At 27.1% G+C, this 19,198-nt stretch overlaps 1 long non-coding RNA gene across 2 annotated transcripts in view; it reads left to right on the plus strand.

The window, feature by feature from the left end:
- Window positions 1-4,332: 4,332 nt before the first annotated feature.
- The window catches only part of LOC129958105 (uncharacterized), a 111,705-nt gene continuing 96,839 nt past the window's right edge, over window positions 4,333-19,198 (plus strand). For both annotated transcript variants that reach the window (XR_008783148.1, XR_008783147.1), the window contains exon 1: window positions 4,333-4,394. This is a non-coding gene — a long non-coding RNA (uncharacterized LOC129958105). The remainder of the gene's footprint in view (window positions 4,395-19,198) is intronic.

Consider the following 19,198-nt stretch of genomic DNA (forward strand, 5'->3'; position numbering starts at 1 on the left):
TTGGTTTTTATTTACATTCTTTTGTTTGTAAAAAACTCTCTCTATATGCATTTTAATTATTTTGCAACAAAGAAGTTCTGAAAACCATTGTTTTCCTTCTTTTTCATTAACTTTCGGGGGTCTGGTGTGTTCATTCACTCAAACTCCTTGAGTGAGCTACCTTTCCTCCTACATTGCCTTTTCTTTTCCATTCCATCAGTGGAATAAAGTTAGTTTGGCTTGCCAGTTGTCAGGAGATGTCGAAGGACTAAAACGCAAAAAATAATAAAAATTAAAAAAAAATTCTAGTTTTTAATACACTAAGAATAGTATGCTTTTAAAAATTGATTTTAGCAAAATGTTTTTAAATTTAAATCAGTTTTGATTTTAAATTGATTTTTAATCAATTGATTTCTGTAAATTTCAACTAATTTATTTACATTTAAAAATTGTGATTTTTTCACATTGAAAAGATGTATACTGCTTTATATCGGTTTATTTTTTCTCGTAACCAAATTCGAGCCATCTATGCATTAATAGAGAAAAAGAAATGGTAAAAATTGCAGAAGGTGAACGCTTATACCATTTTAAAGTCAACTTCAGGTGCTATATAACCCATTATTCCTCCACTCTATCAAAGTAATACTGCTGTTGGATGTGCGCAAAAATAAATAAATAAATCTCCAAAATGTTCCAAGAATAGGTGGGGAAAAAGATTTTGATGGCTGTCTTAAAAAAAGCCGCCAAAGAGTAGAACAGGCTGATTGATTGCCCTTTTATGGTCCAAGGACCCAAGTTTCCATCCTCTTAAAATACGAAATGTTTATCGTCTTCATTCTGGTCTTAACAGTTGAATTCTTTCCGCTGCTGAATTTTTTCTTAAAACCGAAGGAAGAACCTTAAAAAAGAAACGACTTTAAAAGCTTTGTTTTACTTGCTAAAAGTGTAATGCTAAAAACTGCTGTCTGATTTTAAGAACTAAAAATATCGTAACATCGATGTGATTGATCTTCTTATAGCCTGTAACTGTTTTGATATTGTGTTTCAAAATATTTTGATGTTGTATTTTTTTATTGTGTTTCGTTCTTTTTGATCTTTTGCGGAAAGACAAAGCCTACTTATGCCTATGTAGTCTCAGGAAAAATATTACAAAGAAGAAAAAAAACTTCTATGACAATGAATTTATTTAATTTAACTAATATTTCCAATTGTGGATAAATTTTATAAGGGATGTAGATAGTCGGATTAATTTTAAAATGTATTGAGGCTATATAATCAATATGTTCTTGAAATCTGGAGCAACCACAGAATTAAACACCGTCGTAAAAAACCATTCTACAGTTTTTTTAAAGATTCTTCACTCATTTTATAAATTTATTTATTATCTTTTTAATATTTTTTGAGGAAAGACAAAGCAGATTTATTCTCATGTAGTTTCAGGGAAAATATTAAAAAATAGAACAAAAAAACTTCTTCGGAAATGAATTTATTTGGCTCAACTGATACATCCAATTGCGAATAAATTTTTTCAGGGATATAAATATTTGATCAATTTAAAATTTTTTGAGGCTATATAATCAATATGTTCTTGAAATCTAGAGCAACCAGAGAATTAAACACCGTCGTAAAAAAACCTTCTACAATTTTTTTAAAGATTCTTCACTCATTTTATAAATTCATTTATTATCTTTTTAATATATTTTGAGGAAAGACAAAGCCGATTTATTCTCATGTAGTTTCAGGGAAAATATTAAAAAATAGAACAAAAAAACTTCTTCGGAAATGAATTTATTTGGCTCAACTGATACATCCAATTGCGAATAAATTTTTTCAGGGATATAAATATTTGATCAATTTAAAATTTTTTGAGGCTATATAATCAATATGTTCTTGAAATCTAGAGCAACCAGAGAATTAAACACCGTCGTAAAAAAACCTTCTACAATTTTTTTAAAGATTCTTCACTCATTTTATAAATTCATTTATTATCTTTTTAATATATTTTGAGGAAAGACAAAGCAGATTTATTCTCATGTAGTTTCAGGGAAAATATTAAAAAATAGAACAAAAAACTTCTTCGGAAATGAATTTATTTGGCTTAACTGATACATCCAATTGCGAATACATTTTTTCAGGGATATAAATATTTGATCAATTTAAAATGTTTTGAAGCTCTATAATCAATATGCTCTTTCAATCTAGAGCAACCAGAGAATTAAAATCACTGTTGAAAGCATTCTAGTTTCCTAAAGGCTCTTTCTTCATTTTATAAAGTTATTTATTATTTATGTTTAATCATCCTTATTTATGATGTCAAATTTCATTATTTTTACCCATATTTTTTATAGAAATCGATGGCTCTTCACTTTTAATTAAAGGCCTTCTAAAATAGCGGCTTGCTTTATTATTTCGCTTATTTACATGGCATTATATGTTTTTATTATTTTGTTTATTAAAATTCATCCATCGTAATTGGTGATTATTTTCCTTTCTAGTGTAATCATAGATTTTCTATACTACTGGAGGACATAAATTTAATTATTTTAAATATAATCTTCTTTCTATGTTTGAAATTCTATTAACTCTTCGACTAAGTTTTAAATATAATTTATAGTTACTAATAAAATTACAGTAACGTTAGTTTTCATAATTTAATTTTCTTCGACGATAAGACATTATTTATGATGAGCCGCAACATATTGTCGTTCAGTAAATATTCATATTAAACGAAAATGAATGAACTTTTTGTTTGAAAGGCTTTGATGATTTACTAGTTTAAAAATTTCTAAAGTCAGAAAAGTGTTAAACTGTTTGTAATCAAACTGCCAGATTTTAAATTAAGCAGATATAGGCGTAATTTAAAATTCTTTTATAAAAGAATTTTTTTTCAAGATGTATTTAGATTTTTAATTAAAGATTTGTTATAACTTTACTAGAAGGGTTTGTTAAGTAGTAGAACGTGCAAATAATCGATAAAATAAAATATGAAATTTATTTGAAAATGATTTTATATAAAAATTTTGTATTTGAACTTAAAAAAGTGACATTTTTTAAAAATCGATTATTTGCTATTTTGAAGAAATTTATTAAAGGAAAAATTCTTGCAATGGAAGATTTTAAATGTTCGTATGCGATTTCATTGACCAAAAATTGAGAGACTGTATTACAAATTTTAGGAAAGAAGTTTTAAATGCATCCAATAAACTGATAAAGAATTTATAAGTATATTTTACATTGAATCATAAATATTGAAATTGTATGTTTTTTATGACGCAGATGGAATAAACACAAATGAACTTATAACAAATAGAAATAAATAAATATTAAATTTAAAAGCAAAAATGTATTAAATGAATTAAATTCAAAAAAAAAAAAAAAACGAAAGACATAATGAATCCGGCCTGAAGACTTTATCAAGAATCACCCTCAGGGAGGGATTCAAACCTGGAATTTTTTTCTGTGAAGGGTCTGACTTTCGTCAAGTATTGAAAACTCCTCTGTACTTTTATTTATGACGAATATTTAATTAGAGATTTTATTACAAAAAGTAACTGGCTTGAATTTTGTAAATTTAATATTTCCGAGAGTTATATTTTTAACGGGATTAATTTTTATAAACAAGTGAAAGAATTCCAATGAAAACAGCTTTTTCAAGTGCTTTAGTTAATGTTTTTCTGCATTACTAATGATAAACTAATAATTAAACATAATTTAATGAATGGTTGGAGATATATTAATGATTTATTTTTGATAAACATAGATAATTCTAATGTTGTTATTGATTGTTATTCAAAAGAATTAAGTTTAACTAAAATGAACGAAAATCAACACCAAGCTACCTATTTGGATTTAAACATATACATTTCTAATGGAAAAACGTTGATGGGTATTTATAATAAAAGGGATGAATTTAATTTCAAATTAATTAAACTTGAACTTTAAAGTTTTCAAAAATTTGATTTTCTCAAAATTTAACAGGATTAAAAAATTGTAATAACAAAATGTCGTATGATGAAGTAAAAAATTAATTCAACATTCAACAAATTAAATTTAAATTTTCAAAATTAAAAAAAAAATCAAATTTAATTTCAGCAAGTACAACAAATTAAAATCATTCAAAACTTAACTTTTAATGATTTTCTCAAAAACTATAGCAATATAGAAGTTTTAATAAGAAAAGTTTTATCTATTTCGTAACTTATATCCTAAAATTTTCTCAACTAAAGATGTGCTTGTTAGTTTTTCTTTTTTTTCAACTCAATAGATGGCGCTGAGATTTTTCAATTTGTTTCATTTGATGACGAGTCACTGTAGGCGTTTCCAGTTTTAAGCGAGGGAAAGTTGAATATGATTGTTTGCAGTGATAAGTTCAATTTTCTTTATAAAAGCGTAAGGATTGTTTTTGCATTCAACTGGTATGTTCTTTCTTTTATATTTTAACGAAGTTTTTTGGTTTGATAATTTGATAATGGTCTTGTAGTGTTTCGTTTAGATTCAATTTTGCTGTGGTCTCGCTTAGATTTGATTTTTGTAATAATATTTTGCTTATTATTATTGAGTATTTTATTGTTATTGATATTAAACCTTTGCATCGGATGGTGCCTCTCACTCATCATTCAAGGCGGGGCATCATTTTGACGTTTTATTTATATTTCAAATTTGATTGTTAAAAACGCCTGCAGAATGGTAAAAAGATGCAGATTAATTTTTCAAACAAATTCGACTTAAATCAATTGTGTATATTTATTTTTCAGAGCAATAAACACATCTTTGTATTAGGTAAATAATGATGCATCGAATTACTTTTGGGAGGGCAAATGATTAATTATTGTCTTCAAAAACCTCAATTTCTTGGTATTTTAGGGCCATGAGGGGTAAGTACTTGTACGCAAGTCAGACCCTCACAGGAAAAATCCCTGGAAGTCTTCAGACCTAATTCATCTTGTTTTATTCTAATGAATTCGTTTAATGCATTTTTGCTATAAAATGTAATATTTATTTATTTCTATTTGGGATTCTGATGACAAATTCTGCTGCAAAATATTTTCAAAAGATCAATTTAAATTAAAGATAAATCTTTTTTTTAAAAAAATTATTGGTTACCAACAAAGCAATTGGTTTCCTCCTCGAATTGCTATTTGCAATTGTGAAATTTAAGTAAAGTCTTCCAGTAAGGAATTTGTGAAATTCCTTACTGGAATTTGGATTCATCAAAAAATTAAGAAAAAATTTCAGAAAATCTGATAAATGAATTATTTTAAACAGCGTTTATCATGTTGGAATGCAGATAAAAATATTTGTTAAGTTTTTATGATTAATTCTAATTTTTTATTCAAAATAATTTTAAATAAATTTCTATACAAATCCTGCATGCATATTAGGATCATATTTTAGGTTTAGTATGTGTACGTTTTTTTTTTTTATATTTTTGAAAAACTGCTTATAAACTGTTTATATATTTTTTATCATTCAAACCCTCATGGAATATAAAATCCATTGCTGAAACGAAATCTTGAAGAGATATTTAAATTTTGAATCTTTGGGCAATTTTGTTTTTGTATGTGTATGTGCATAAAATTTTTATAACGTTTTTTTGCATCAATTGTTAACTAAAAACTGTTTGTGAAAGGAAGATGACTATTTTATTCTCTAAAATTTGTAATTTAAAAGTTTTATTTACAGATTTCATGTAAAAAATATTGATATGCGTTCATCCGAGATTTTTAATTTAAAAAAATACTTCCTTTTCTGTACAGTAGATTTTATTGAAAAAGGATTCTGTCGGTTTCAGTAAAGCAATTTTTACGAGGACTGCCTTTTCATTTGAGGAAAAAAAAATAATCTCAAACTGTAAAAGTACTCCACTCTTTTAGCATGCTGCATACAATATCCAGCGAAAGAAATGAGTTCTTAGAATCAGCCTGTGAGACTTGTCAGGCCTCTACGTTGGAAATTGTAAAATTTCGAGTGTCATGTACATAAAAGGACTGCGACTTCGTTTCTTGAGTTTAATTTTCTTGCTATAGCTTGGAACCTTCAATCTCCTTATTTTCTTCATTCTGCTGTCAAATTCAAAAAATACTTTAGCTTATGCCCTGAAATCCTAACTTCTGAAATGTTGTACAATGCAAATACTAGCTAAAGTAAATGTATGCGATTTTATACGCATATACTGTAGTGGGAGAAAAGTCCCTCCTCCCAATCGTGACTAAAGAAAATGAGTGTTAATTAAGCGGTAAGAAAATGTTCATAAAAATGTTGCTTTGGAATTTATTTTTTTCTTTTTGAATAACTTTTTTCAAAAATCAAAATTATGTGGTTATGTTTAGAGATGGAATGTTTGTACTTTTGTGTATTCTCATTGAAAATACACTATTATAATAATTACAGAGCTTCAGTTTAATCACTATTATAACAATCGCTAAAAATTGATCACGATTTAGAATTTGTTCTACTTGTCATCTAATAATGAATTTGAGAAACAATGTATTTTAAAATTAAAGAAAAAATTATTAAAATTAAAAAATACTACTTAAGCCCCTAAATAGCACTTTAATTAAATAATTGTTTAACTAAAATTATTTACTAAATATTGTATTTTTGCACTCAGTGTAGGTTTTCTAAGACAACTATTTTCTCATGAAACATTTCAAACATTTTCTTGCTGTGGATTTTAGCGGAATACATGCCCTGTATCCTAGTCGGTACGGTATTATATATATCAGTAAAATATTCGGCAATTCTTCTTAAATAGTTTTGAATCTTTATGAATGATTAGAACATTTCTTAGGACTGCATCTGTCCATTTGATTTTTATGTGTCTACCAGTTATTTTAGTAATAATATTGCTTCATAAAATTTTCTTCAGTGTTTTCCACATTGCATTCTTGTTCTGTTGTTGCATCCAATGTTTAGCTTTTCCAGCCCTGTCTTTGTAAGCAAACATGATTTATATCAATGTTTAAGCTCTCCTTACTGTTTTTTGCTTAGACTTTTGAAAAATTCTGTATAAATAAATCATAATTATTTCAAAGCAAATCAAATAATTTGAAATTGTCGTTTACTTCCTAAGCTAAAAAAATGAATTGGCGAGGACAGGATATCTAAATCTATTTTCATATAAATTTGGGTTAGTAAGATAGGTAGTTTATACGTTACGATCTTTCTTGTAAGTAATTTAATTTTAAAAAAAAACGAAACTGATTTCTCAAAGTAATGGTATCAAAAAAACCCCACCTGTTTAAGCAAACACTGAATAAAAAAAGCACTTAAAGATCAAATAAGCTATTCCATAAAATGATTATACTGGTACTTCAAAAACATAAGTGGTAATTTTGAAAAAATGAGGATGTAAAAATCATTACTGTCTCTTTCGTACATTGTTTGATTTGTTTAATTAAATTTCTTAGGTAATCGCTATTGGATATAATGCTATTTGATTTCGAATTTAAGAAATGATATCACAGTTATATAAAAGCATCGTATTTATTTCAAATTTGACAAAGCAATTTTATTGATGCAAATACTTTTTTTCTCAAATTTCTCTTCTATCAATTGCGTATGATCTCAAACTGTTGTTGTCTGTTGTCGCAAAATCTCATAAGTCGCTTTTGGTTCACGTTGTTCATCATATTCTGAATCTCTTCTGGTTATCGACTTATGATACATTGATGTAACAATGATGACGAGGAATTTAGCAACATTTCTTTAAGTAAAAATTCACGATTCTACAAAGACATTATAGTGATTGTTTTTATTCTAAATTCAAATCACTAAATCTACCAGCTCTTACTAACTTTCAAAAGTTTAAAAAAGACATGAAAACCAATTTGTAAATTATATTTTATTTCATATAAAATAGTTTCGTGAGTGTTTATTAATGCAAGAATTATCAATGCAAATTTAGAGATCTAAAGATAATAGGAAAATATCAATCAGAAAAGCGTAAGGATTGCAAAAAAATTGTTTCCATCTTCATATTTTACTGTTTTGTGAAGATACTTTCCAGAATATTAAAAAAAAAAAAGAATTTTCTTGGCTTTTCGCTGTACGATAGCTGTTCAAGATCTTTGCAATCAGTTGTAGAAAAATATTTATTTCAGTCTTTGTCAAAAATAATTTGACTAAAAGGGAAAGAAAACGTTTGAAATTCTGAAATGCTTCTATATTACCATTTTTCTGAGAACTTCTCTTCAAGATTTTTTATCATTCATCTTGTTGATGGATATCAATCAAATTACCAAAATCTGGAAAGTAATATGAACACTGATTGCACGAATTCATCCATTTTGCATCAAGGGCAAAATCAGCGAATGTGCAACTTAAGGGTTTTAAATTTCTTTTTGCAGAAATTTTTTTGGGTATGAAACTTTCGCTCCGAGTGGTAAATGAATAGCTTAGTCATTATCAGATGCATTCGAGCCCAGTGTTGTGCTTGTATGCCCTTTCCTGTAAGAACTTTCCTGTGAACACCAAGCTGAAAGCAGGAAAAAACAATGAAATAGGAAGTAGCTGGTGATTTTAATTAATGTATGTAGTTTCTTAATAAATTTTGAACCATAAGTGAACTTGACTTTAAGTAACACAAAAAAAAGTATTTGAAATTTCAGCTTACGAATGTATGACTTCTAATGCAATGTTGTGTTGAATTGCAGATATTCTCTTAAAAATTTCATTCAAATTTAAATGGTTCGGGGGAAAAAAATAGAAACAATGAACTTTGCCAGCAATTTGATAAATGCTGTTACCAAAAATTACCAGCAGTTTGATAGTATGTCTGATTAATTTGATAAATGTTGTGTTTGAAAGTCAGATAGAAGGTATGGTGAGAATTTTAATCAGATGATGACGATGGCATCTAATCTAATCTACATACATACATAGTGCACCAACACAGGAATGATTGAACCTCCCTTTAATCTTGATGCTGACAATTTTGAACCTTACTAGGTTCATTTCACTTTTAGTGGAAGCCAGTTTCGAACCCACGCCTCTCTGATCCTGAACTCCAAATCATATTGCCTCAATATGATATATTAGCAGAAAAGATAGTGGGTCAGTTTTATACAAAGTGAAATCTTTATCTGTAGTTGTTAGACTTAAAATGGATTTAATTGTATGTATTGCGTTTAAATGGAAACAGAAATTCTGACCTGAGCAAAGTCGTATTGAGAAGCAGATGATTGTCATTATATCTCCGAGTCGTTAAAGTAATCTAGTAACTCATAATGCCACACTGAAAAGGAAACGCCCCCAGATGCCATGTACCAAATATAACTCTTTATGCAGACCCTGCATATTTTCTTAGAAATGATCAAAAGGAAATTCAAAATCCAATAAATATCTTGGTATTTTAACAGAAATATTAATATTGCGAATGTACTAGATTGAAATGTTTATTGGAAACTTCCTTATGCTGCAATCAACAAGGGAATTGAACCATATTTTCTTCTGTTTCTTAACCATACATTTGTTGAAATGTAGACAAAGAAATAAGAAGAATTTTAAGAAATAGAAATGAAGTAAAAATTTAAATAAACAAAAATGCAGATAACAACTCTAGGAAATATTGATAAGAGAAATTTATCTCAACGTTATTACATTTGGGATTTTTACTATAACCTAGAACTTTTGATAATTTAAGAAGTTCTTCCATTCAAAATAAAATCTCCGTAAATATTTACTGAATAAAATTGTTTTCAAGATTTTATTCTTATCCCTACAGAAAATAAGAATTGTTTTAAACTTTGAAAGCACACCAGAATAAACATAAAAGTTATATACTTCTTTGTTACTTTTTAAGAAAACTATAATAATTTTTTTGGAATTCTAGTTGATAAATATTGCCTTCGGAATAATAGAATGGTTAGTTCTTGTTTTAAATTTTAAATCTCAGATAGTTCGATTTTAAATTATGGTTCACGTATTGGTAGATAAAAACTTATGCATTCTGGGATGGGAATCTTTCTATTTACTTTCTATTATTTCTATAGACTTTATTCTTCACACTATTATTTTCAGGTCTTATTTTATTATTTCTGTCAAATATCCTTTTAAGCGACAATATTTCAAGAGAAATATGTTTGAACCGAAAGAATTAAATATAAACTAAAGTAATGGCTATTAAAGCTCAAAATATTTTCCATTAACTTTTGCATTCCGAACATAGTTGTATTGAACCATAAAACTGAAAAAATTACGTTTAAAAAGCTTTATTATGTTTTAATCTGTATAAACGAAATGAAGAAAAATGTGACAAATAGAAAAAAAAAATCATCCAATAAAGCGTTTCATAAAGAGTGATTGAAATTGCCTTAATTTATCTGCATTTATAAATTAATTTTTAAATATTTTATGCTTTGTCTCCTTTTACTTAACTTATAAGCAATACAGATTTTTATAGTCCTTCCTTTCTATTTCTTTAAACCTGGAGACGGGAGAAATAATAAACAAAAACAATATACTTATATCCACGTCCTTTTAACTGACCTGAAGCAATAATGAATTTAACTAAAAATGTTTTAAATGCTCACTACTTTTAATGCACTAAACAACAGATTAAATTTTATAATTTTTTTCTTTCTGTTTTTGAGCTATAAGAGTTTTTATTTCTCAAACTCACTAACAGGTGGCGCCATGGTACGGAATCAAAATTTTATTAAATAGATAAACTGATACTTATATTCTGAAAATTTAAAAACTGTATTATGGAGAAATACCAGGACGAATAATTACAATACGTTGAGAAAAATTGTGGGAAATCGATTACAATATGCCATCTTTACAAAGATAAATCAAGTAAATTTAAATGAAAGTATTAAGTAAGAGAGTTGTCGGACTTATTAGTCTATTAAGCCTTTACAAAACGAAATCGAAGTTAATTGCTTATAAATTGTAAATCATAACCTTAAATGTTTCGAATCAAAACCGATTAGACGCAAAAAAGTGCGTGCTAAGTTTAGATTGCATGAAATTTTACGATTAATTCTTCGGATTTAATAACTTTAATTTTTTTTTAAATATGTAGTTAAACAGAATTAATTGGTACATGAATTGTAACACATCAAATAGGAATATCGGTTATGAAAAACCACTTTAAAGAATGCAAAATCTTAAAGTAAGTTAAATCCTCATTTTTATTTCTTTATATTTGAGTTTCAATATAAATATTTTTGAAATCAATAAAATTCATGCAAAATCATTTTACTATAGTTTGAAGCTATCCAATGCTTATAAATAACTGTCCACCGGGAATAGTAACTTTAATATTAAAGTCAAATGTAAATCCCTCCTTTAAGAGGTGTGACCCATATGGTCAGTATGCCCCTTCACCATTACCTATACTCCCAGGGGAAGAAAGAAACCGCTTATTCCTTCAATAGTTTCTCAACTATGTACGTCCATTGTACCTTCCCTTCCAGAGGGTAGGGAATCGATAAAAAATAGCTTGATTTTCTAATTCAAATGATTTGTAATTAAAGCGACCTTTTGTAAGTGCTGGAATCTCTTTTCCATATAGATAAATGGATAGCCAGATTCATTTTCAGGAAAACTTTTATAGTGGATTTATTTTAAAGTGTATGTACAAACTTGAAACTTCGAAAATCGTTCAAAATATCAAATATTTTTTTATTGCTTAATAATGTTCTCTGATCTTTTAGCCTTCAAACGATACCATGATGCTGTCAATATTTGAAATATTTCTCGAGTTATAATTATTTTTCTTGAGGTGCTTTCATTAAAAACTCTAGTTAAGGTTTTTTTAAAACTCATTTTATGAAAAATATTTTTTCACTGTGTTGCTTCATTCAAACAATTATAACTCAACAGGACATTAACCAAATACAATCATTTATATATCAAAATAATCTGTATGAAATAGCAAATGTTTTGTGCCTCAATCAAAGTTATATTTATAGAAATAAATTTTTAATAGCTATTTAAAAGTTAAAATGACAGAAAAAATCTCGCTTTTCTATTCATCGTGGATGAAAAAATTGTTAAAAAATAACTATATATTTTTAGAACTTGATTGAGGCAGACAACAACAAAACTAACGTTAGGCATCATTTCCAACTAGAATCGTGTATTTGTACAAATTAGAATTTAAGATATCATGTTTCAAAAAATATGCTAATTAGCTCATTAAATATTATTTAATGAATTAATAATTAGTGTAATATGGTTTTTTCTCACTGAAAGGAGTTTAAACATATATTAATGACCTACTGTGTAAAAACTGGACTTTTAAAGTTAAAATTTAAAAAAAAATCTAGTGTGTACGTACACCTTAACTTCAAATTTTATGAGTTTGGTGTAAAATTATTTTCAAAATTTTAACTACTCATGTGTCATACGTGCATCAAATTACCATTTTTTCAATTTAAATAAAATATTAAAACTTTGAAAGGAGCTATAATTCTATCAAAAATTGCATATAATCCATAAATGCTTCAAATACTGTTGTAAATTTCAGTTAAATAAATAGAACAGCATATTACCGAAATGGAAGATGCCATCTAATCTGATATATGAAAAAATAAATAATTTAAGGAGTCAACAATGTATTTTTGTTGCGTTTTTGTAAATTCAAAATTTTCTTCCGTTTCAAAATTATGAACTTAAAAAGCACTGTTTTTTTTTTTTATTTGTAGCATAGCATTTATACAAATGCGGCTTAACTCAATGGTCTGAATATTATGAAACGGCTTACTGAAAATATCAAATAGTTTATTGTAGGAACATGAAGGGTAGTTATAATTAAAAGATGGATTCTGTTATTGATTAGATATTATGAATTTTAAAAAAGTATTCCATAAAAGTTTTATAAAAGTTTTCCATTGAAAACACAATAAATTAAAAAAAAAAAAAACGAAGAAAATATCAGTAAATACTGTGAGATTATTAAAATTAATGATTTTAAAAATCTAAACGACAAACCTTTTCAAAACAACATTTTTTTTTAGTTTACTAAAGAAGCAGAATTTTTAAAAAATTTATTTCAATTTAATTTTGAGATGAGTGTTTTTAAACTCACTGACACTGTTTCATCAATATTGCGGAAAAAATTAATTAATGATTAAATTCTTAGTAAAATAATGTACATTCATACACTACACAATATATAAACGTAGAAACTTTTAATCCTCTTTCATTTCAAGAAGCGAAGGAAAAATTGATTATTAAATTCCATATTAAAAAGCATGAAAGAAATCACATTAAATAAAAGCGTTTAAGCATTAAAAATATTGTCGAAGTAGTTTTAAATTGAGCTGCTTTTTTGAATTTAGCAGTCTCCTGTGGGAGATAGTTCCTTCTGCTTTAAAAGTACAATGAGGCAAAACTCTATTAGTATAATAAAGACGTAAAACTAAAATATTTTGCTATCAGATGCATATTGATACAAGTTTGTTTGCTAATCGAGAGATTAGAATTATTAAAAGCCGGGCATTTTTATTTTTTCAAGAAATATTTATTTTTTGTTGAATCTGTTAGTTTCAATTGATTGCAATAAAGAAGGATTATTTTAAATATTTTAATGGATGGAGAAATGAATCCACCGAAACTAATTTGTACTTTTTCGAATTAAATGGGATATGCGAGAGATACGTATATCTGTACTAGAAAAAATTATCTGTAGAGTGAATAAATTAAGGGAAGTTAACAAAGGGAATAAATTAAATGACGTTTATTTAATTAAATATTTCTCGTTGAGGTACCTCATTAGTGAGTGGGAAAAAAAGTTGTTTTAATGGCAAGTTAATCCCGTAAACACTCATTGTTATTCCGAATCGAATTACAGTTTATCGCGTAGAAAGCATGAGATAAAGGTTTATGAAATTTAATCTCCATTTTTGCGTCCCATGATTGTTGTTCCATGTCTTTCGGGACTTTTAATTAATATTTACAGATTCCGTTTACGATTTACATTTTCTGCTAATTGGCTTCGTTATAATACCGAAATAATGATAATTTTATTTAATCTCTCTTTTGTTGCTATATGTTTGTATATATGCTAAAATTGTTCTCAATAAGAACAACAATTGGAGTTTAAATTATTATTTTTGTCGAAGTTATTTTGTTGAAATATTCTTTTCCATTTCATATGCATGATAAAAGGAGAGATAAAGTACGAAGAAATAATTATAGACGAATATATGGATAAACTATTATCTGGATTTTATTTTTACTTCTGTTAGCTTCTAAAAACCATACCATTACACAGGAACTGCATAGCAGCTAAAATATGTTTCATTTCTAGGCAATAGTAATAATAATAAACAAAAACAATTCATACAATCGCATTTCAATCAGTAATACATCAAACATGCTGTGTTAGTTGTATCAAGCAACTGACTATCTTACTGGAGAAAAAGACGTCCCGAAACCCAGTGTAAGAGGACGAGTAGTTATGATTGACATGTGAGCGTTGCATCGATGCATGAACGTGATGTGGTAGTTTTATTTTCATTTGACTAAGCATCTTGCAAGAGAAAATGGGCGCTCTGTCACAATATAGTGTAAGAAGATGTGAAGTTAAATATTATCTGACTTACGGAGTTAAGACTGACACGTAAGCGTTGCTTCAACAGTACATTTTTAACGTGGCATGGTAATTTAATTTTGCAACTGATTAAGCAACTTGCTGAAGAAAAAGGGTGTTCCATATAAAAATGTAAGAAATGATGTTGTTAAAAGCTATATGAGGTATGCAATTAAGATTGACTCGTAAATGTTTCATAGATCAAAACTTAACTGCTATTCTGTTTCGGAACTGAAGGAGAATCTTGAAGTAAATAGACGTCCAGTTACAGTACAGTGTAAGACGACTGACAGTAGTTGTTACATGGTATGAGGAGTAACACCTGACGAGGAGTATTACGGCTATTGAAGTGGCACCATTTCATGCAAACATTTTGCTTCCACTTTGATAAATCTTAACATTATTTAAGAATAAACGATACATTTTGAAATATAGATGTTCCAGTCCTTAACACGAAGAAATCTGTCATTAATTAAGCAACTAAGTCATTAACCATTCAAACTCCAAGGAAATTTATACTCTATTCATATCTTTCCCTTTGAATGCTTTAATCTTTCATAAAATCTAATTTGAATCTATGCTTATGTAGCAACGTATTAACTATAGCAGGGTGATTCAAAATTAAACATATAATCTGTTAGCGAAAGGAGAAATTATAAAAAACAATCACAATTCACATTCAGGAAAAATACCATATTTTCTGTATCCAACCTACTTCCTTCTTAATGATATTTGATTAAATATATTGGTGTCTTTATAAGTAGCAATATTTATAAATTGGAGAATATAAGTTAATATGCAGAAACATATTCTACGTTTGAAAATGGCTCTGCAATCAATTAACACTTGCGGAAGTTCCTAGCTTGCTGACAGCAAACATCCAAGGAGTGGATTTTGACCATTTACTTCTGTTAATTGCAAAGGTTTTTACATATAATAAAATTATCTCTTTATCGATATTTATTGGATTATATACAAGCTAGTGTTTGTTTATAGATCCAATGAAATATATTTTTTTGCTCTCCCTAGAGATAAGTATTTTATGATTTAATTTACTTATTCCAAGTACTAAAAAAGGAAGGGGAAAATATTAAAGAAAAAGCTACAATGCTATTTATAACTTTCATCGGGTCAGCTTTAGCTTTTAATATTTTGGAGAAATCTGAACTTAAGATACAATGATTTAACTAAAAAAAAGTATTATTCAAAATTAACTTGAAAACTTTTAGTGAAAGTACGAATCACAGAAGCAAGCCAAAAATCACATAGGAAAGATCAACTAGATGGGAAAGAGGACGTCGTTCGTCATCGGTGTAATCAATTCTAGCGCTAATCATTTAAATTCCCAGATGTATGGAGGACCTACAACAATTTGCGAATGTTAAGATGGCGTACATATAACCTCACCGTGAGAATATGTTCCTAAAATGCTGGGACAAATCGAAATTCTTGTTTTCTGTTTTCGTCGATTAATGATTTGCCACTGTAAAGGTCACATAAGTGTGAATGGAGGGAAAATATACTTGCTGTAAAACTAGATGAATTCATGAACTTCCCAATAAAGTAACTCTAAATAACCTTTTCATCTTTTATTCATTTGTCATCTCTGAATCATCGCGTATCCTCTACTTCAACCAACTGAAGTCGCCCGGCAAATATTCCTATGGCTTCTCTTAGACAATTTAATTATCTTAACAATTGCTGTGAATTTTGAAACATCCTGCATATTGATAATTTTAGATATAAGTTTCAAAAAATATATTTAATTAAAGGCCATAATCAAGTAGGTTCTGAATTGTAATTTATATCTCAAGATAGGCTCATATCTAACAGTGTAAGAACCCTTAAAAATGCTTGCCATTGAACTAAATGAGTAAAAAAGATCAAAATGATTAAGCCAGGGCGTCTTGCAAGGTCATTAATTTGATGAAAAATCTTCTTCATCGTTCGCTTTCGACCAATTTAAGGAACAACACTCTGCTTATTCATAATTACCTTCATTAAGAAATAAAGGTAATGATTTTTTTTCCGTCCATTAATTAAATTTCTGGCAGTCTAGACATACTTTTTTTCCAAACCCCCTGTTTTTGTTGTATCCCCGTAGAAAAAGCTAGCCAGTAAATTTAAGTAAATAGATAATTTAAAAAATATATATATTTATTGTTATTAAGTTCGGGCGATGACTTTGTATTAAGCTGAATATTTAGAGAAATAAGATTTTTTAAATTTAAGTAGAAAAAAATTTAGTAGGTTTGTCTGTTTGAATTATTCCAACTATGAATTCCTAAATTCTGCGTTGAATTTTACAAAATAAAACGATTACTTATGATATGTTGAGGGTTACTTAAAATATAATAAACGATCTAAAAATTTAATAAATTGCGATTTTTTTGGCAACTTATACTTTTGCTTTTTAAGAATTCCAAAATTCAAATACTAGACATATATTTGCGCTCAAAATTTTCCATTTCCTAAGTATGATAGAAAATTGAAATTTTTTACCTTTATGTTCGTGATGAGTATACAATATTTTAATATGTGTAGATCTTGATTATCAATTAATCAATAAATTTTAATTATATTTTGAATCGTATTTTGGAGAGCTAGATATTTAATTTTGTAATTTTTTTTAAGATTTCATTCTGATATATTTTAAATGTAAGATTAAAAAGTAAAAAATAATTGAAATTAAAATTTTCTGCTGATTTATACACGAAAATGTGTGTCTATTAAAAATGTTTTTATTAAACTTGTTAAAAATAGTCCTAATTTTTTAATGGTATACTATGTGGTATCCGAAGGATTTAAAAATTGTATTTTGAATTACATATTGGATATTTAATATGTATCAAGAAACAAAAGCATTCGGCATTTTCCGAATTTTTAAGCAGCTTGTTATATATAAATGTATTATTGATCGGAAATAAAGAGTAATTTTAATTGTAAAAAATAAATGATAAAAAATGAAAATTATTACGAAACTTGATTGGAAATAAATATTCACATATCACATTCTCTATTTCTGGTCTGAAAATATATTTATTCCAAAAGATTCAACTTCTGCAAATATAAATAAGTTTTAAGCTGAATAATAAATGTAAAAACGTTTTCCCCCCATAAACTGCTATTAGTAGTGTATTAAAAGAAAGGGAAAATTGTTGTTTAGTGAAAATATAAAAAGCTGAATGTCAAACAAAAATCTCAAAGGTTGTGAGGAGCGTATGGAAAAGTTATAACTAAATTGCAACTGAAAACATTTATAATATACTGATATCAAATTTTTTTTCTTATGCTTATAATATATTTTTAGTTCTTTATGATATTGCTTGATTTTCGATGAAACATATTATTTCGGTATTCAGATCTCTTTATCTTTATTGCTATATAACATATTTCATAATTCATGGAGCAAATATTATGGAATACAAAAATAACAATTTCGCAAATTAATTTCTATATGATAATTTTCTCTTTTAAATCAATTTTTTAAATAATTTGATTTATTCTTTAAATATCAAGAAATCTAAAATTATTATTATATTCTTTTGTTATCAAAAACCAATATATTTTCTATTTGATATAATAAGTTAAAGATGCTTTAGAAAGCTCAGTGCAAACATAAAACACGAGAAATTAAGTTAAAGCCTTAAAAAATAAAGTTATATTAATGCCCTCTGTGGATACTTTGATTTGAAGCTATACTTGTCTTCGACATACGCTTCTAGTATTCGGTGATATTTTGAAGGCATTTTATCTATAAAAACAATCTGGAAATGGAAATAATACATTCTAAGAAACAGTTACGAATTCTAAATATGGAAAACATTTTTCTTTTTAATAAATATCTCCTGGGACGTTTCAAAGGCAGTTTAAGAACAATTTTATGTCCTAAAATGTACATTAAATAATTTCATATTCAATTACTGGGAATATTGTACATGGATATTTACCTACTTGTATCAACTTACTGAAAAAGTACAAAAATTTAATGAAAAATCAAAATTAAGAAATTTAAAAAATTCTTTCATATAGGTGAAATGTGTTTCTAGGCAACGGAAGAAACACACATTAATTAATAATTCCAAAGGAAACTATAATATCTTTTCAAGAACAATACATATAAAATATATTGATTTATAGATATATTATTAATAATATATAGATTTATATTATTAAAATGTTCACCTCCCATTAAATTTCAGCAATTTAAGCAGGAAAAAAATTAAGGAATTATTGGTTTTTGTTTCTAAATGCGTTGAAAATCATTTAATAAATTTTTTCAACACTTAAGAAAAGCTTTGAATAATAAAAAAGCATAAGAAAATAAAATCAATTGTTTTAGCTTCTGTTTAATAAATCTGTGTTTCCAGATGTGAATTTTAAAGCAGTCATAACATGGTAGAAACGTTTGTTTCGTAGATGAAAAAGTTTTAAATTGTACTGCAAATATTAACAATTCGTAAAATCCATTTCATAAAATTTGACAAATGATTTTAATCTAAATGCGGAGGTGGTGAATACTTTGAGCTAAAACTTTAAAGGTTCAGCAATTAATGGACATCGAAACATTAAAATTTCTACTGAAGCATAAATGGGAAATGATAGTTTAGCATCATTTTCTAAAATCAAAATTTCCAGCAGAGATATAAAACAACATTTATTCGGATATTAAAATTC

This window comes from Argiope bruennichi, chromosome X1 (genome assembly GCF_947563725.1).
Source record: "Argiope bruennichi chromosome X1, qqArgBrue1.1, whole genome shotgun sequence".
NCBI lineage: Eukaryota > Metazoa > Arthropoda > Arachnida > Araneae > Araneidae > Argiope > Argiope bruennichi.